Source organism: Alexandromys fortis, unplaced genomic scaffold (assembly GCF_014885135.2).
Source record: "Alexandromys fortis isolate MF-2015 unplaced genomic scaffold, M_Fortis_MF-2015_v1.1 scaffold_2706, whole genome shotgun sequence".
Taxonomy (NCBI): Eukaryota; Metazoa; Chordata; class Mammalia; order Rodentia; family Cricetidae; genus Alexandromys; species Alexandromys fortis.
The window spans coordinates 1-3,438 of NW_026070567.1; the positions used below are offsets into that span (position 1 = coordinate 1).

General features: G+C 49.3%; 1 long non-coding RNA gene across 2 annotated transcripts; it reads right to left on the bottom strand.

Moving 5' to 3' along the window:
• Positions 1-35: 35 nt before the first annotated feature.
• On the bottom strand, positions 36-2,368 carry LOC126496316 (uncharacterized). 2 transcript variants are annotated; one of them, XR_007590330.1, is made up of 3 exons: positions 2,285-2,368; positions 692-740; positions 36-305 (listed from the first exon to the last, which is right to left on the bottom strand). It is a non-coding gene; the product is annotated as an uncharacterized lncRNA (long non-coding RNA). The 2 variants fall into 2 exon arrangements; XR_007590329.1 differs by having other exon boundaries at positions 692-761; positions 2,285-2,322.
• Between the last annotated feature and the right edge of the window lie 1,070 nt (positions 2,369-3,438).

Consider the following 3,438-nt stretch of genomic DNA (forward strand, 5'->3'; position numbering starts at 1 on the left):
GGAGATCTGTGGTTTCCCAGTGCCGTTAACAACATGGTAGTCCAGCTGTCCAGGGCTAGGGTCACTAGCTAAGCATCTAAAGCCACCTCCTTTGGCACTTTTGTCTGTCAGGTGGTTCTGAACTCAGGTGGGGGTCAAAGAGGTGGAAATCCCCTGCCCTTGTGTTCTGACTCCTTACCCAGTGAGATGATGTTCTCATAGTTTTCCAGCATCACAGTCTTGTAGAGCGCCCTCTGCACAGGAAGCAGATGCCTCCACTCTTCATCTGTGAAAGTCACGGCCACATCCTCAAATGTCACAGAAGGCTGCAAACACAACCACACCCTTACAAGCCTTGCCTTCCTGGTCTGTTTCGCCTCTCCCGGGGCAGGTTCTGGGTGCTCTGTAGCACACCATGGACTCCAGCCTAACCCAACACTCCTCGGCAATCAGGGACTGACTCTCAGCCCACAACTGGCTGCCAGAGGCACAGTTAGGACGGAACCACTGATGCTGGACTCCTCCAGGCAGCCCTGCTCTGTCAGCTTTTGGGAAGCTCATGGGCTCAAAGTGCTAAAGATCATCTTACCTTGGAGCCCTTTATTGGCTTAGGGGTGGAGGGACGTAAAGGAAAACACTCAGGATAAAGAAAGAAGTGCCTACATTTTGGCAATTAATAACAGTATTTCAGAAATAGAAATGTCCACCTCACCTGGCATCTAGTAGGTGGAGACACAGCAGCCATTCCCTCCTATGGTGTCCTGCGAGGGAAGAACAGGATCCTAGTGAGGAAAAGGTATGGAAGGAGAAAGGTATTGAAGGATCAGTCCTGGGGTCTACTGACCCATATGGCAAGGCCTCTCCATGTATCAGTGAGAAATGTAGCCACCTTCATTCCCAACACCACCAAAAGGGCAAAAACCAAAAGGAAGGCCAAGAGCACTCTATGATCCTTCCAGTTTTAGAGCAAAAGCCATGAATATCGAAAGCACAGCAGTGTCTGTTGTACCCTTATCTTCAGGGCAGAGCTCTGTTCCCAGGAGTCAAAACACAACAAAATTAATGACCTTAAAGCATAAACAACTTTACAAATGACCAAGGGAAACCTAGGCAGGAACCAGGAGGCAGAAACCAAATCAGAGACCGCAGAAGAACACTGCTTACTGGCTTGTCCAGCTACTTTCTGATACCGCCCAGATCTACTTTCCCCAGGATGGCAACATCCACAGTGGGCTAGGTCCTCCAGTACTAATGGGTAATGAAGAAAATGCCCCATACTCCGGGGGATGGTGGCACAAACCTTTAATCCCATCACTTGGGAGTCGGCGGCGGCAAGCAGATCTCTATGAGTTTGCAGAGTTCGAGGCCAGCCCGGGCTACATAGTGAGTTCCAGGACAGCCAAGGCTACAGAGAGGAAACCCCGTCTTGAAGAGAGAGAGAGGAGAGACAGAGACAGAGAGAAAGAATACACTCACACACAAATGCTCACAGACAGGTCTGATGATGGCAACTCAATTAAGATTCTCTTTTCCTAAGTATGTCTAAGTTTGTATCCAGTTGAGAAAACTTTGGCAGAAATGATCTTGTATGAAAAGACGACATCCTTCTTAGTGAACGTGAATTTTAAGTGTCAGGACAACATACAAGTGATGAGTCAAGAAGATATCAGGAGATACTGAGGTAGCCTCCGGGACAGGGAGCAGAGGTACCAGGAGACAGAACAATGGCTGTAGCTCACTTTAGCGGTGAAACACTGGTGCTCACAGTGTTTCTAGATGAAGTGAGTTCCAGTTCCCACACACTGCAGCTTTATTTAAAATCCTTGAGTTTCCAGGAGACTTACTGTCTTCTAACTTCCTCTGCATAAGTTAGCTAAATGCATCTCACCTTCTCACAATGCAGAGTCTAAGTTTGTATGTGGTAGGCATTGCAATCTCAGCACTCAAGAAGCCTAGGTAGGACTGCTGCTGGTGAGAGTGGAGTGGACACCCCTAGATTCAGGGTCGGTACCACCTACATTCCTGTAGCACCCATTACGAAAAGAAGGAACTGGAGGAAGACAGGGCGCAGACAGGGACCTCCAACTTGAAAGTACAGGACTCTGACACACAGTGGACACACCCACAAGGACACCTGGAGCGGCGTTTGTGCCCTAAGGAACCTAAGCACACTGGGCGGGACGAATCACGAGCAAGGTAGCCACACCAGGTCACGCTCACGAATCCTCCTCCGAGTCCCTAAGGTTCCCTTTTCTCCGCAGCTGCGTCCTCTAGGCATCTGAAAACCCTAGACCCACATCCTCACCTTCAGCAAGCGCGCTGGGTACCGGGTAAGGCCACACCGCCTGGGATTGGGAAGGCAGTGCGCCTGCGCGACGGTCTTCTGCCTATGGCCCCTGAATCAATGCGCCACCTTCGCAGGGACTCCATTTCCCAGAAGTCTCGACAGCCGGCGCCCTCAAGGTGACGCATTGGAAACAAAACGAAACTACCCAAGCTTGCACTCCAGATCCGTGGTGCTGAAGCTGTGGGACCTGGCTGCCTGTGCGTGTGCCCCTAAGCCCGGAGATCACCTGTCCCTCTAAGGCGGACTTGAGCAGTGCAGCTGGGAGGAGGGCCCTAAGACAGCATAAATCCGGTTTCTGGTTTGCCAGCATGCCTGTCTTTTCTGAAAGTCAGGGTTCCCAGTTCTTGGTCACCTTTCAGTGGACTATCCCAGATCGATGCATGAGCTCAGCGACATACCTGTTGCTGTTTTCCTTCAAGAATTCTTGGTTCTCACTCTTTTGGTCAGACCCCGGATTGGGTGGCACCTTGGGGCATTCCACTCAGTTCTGTAACCATAATGCTGTATGAGGATGACCTCCTTTCTACTGCTTCAGAGGACACCAGGCAAACAACAGGCTGTAAACACTTTAAACTTTGTAACTCAAAAAGGATGCAAAGATTCTAGGGAAAGACTCAACCTTTGAGACGCATAAGTCAATTACTGGATCTTCATTTGGCCCCAGGATATTTGGATTTACCTCCTCTCTGAAATAAGAGACTTGTTAGGGCTTTTCTGGAGCTAACAGGGTACTGCAGAATATGATCTGCAGCACTGAACGAAATAGCCAGGTTAAATCTCTGAGAAGCGAAATGAGTCCCAAATCCATACCCCTTGTAATCAAGGGACCAAGAAACCATCTTATGATAGCCTTAAGAAAGCCCCAGCACTGGGGCTTCCCAAGACAGACAGGCTCCTTCAATTACATGGTCGAAAAGCAGGATCAATAACAGTCCTCATTTGACCATTGGATGGTCACAAATGATCCAATCTTACCTATCCAAATGACCACACTCTGAAGCCCAAGATGACCTCAGTCTCTCCAGGGACTGACAGTGACACCTTGATCTCACACCACCAGGTACACTCCTTCCTAAAAACTTGATCTCTTTAGCTTTCAAGTCAATAGTATA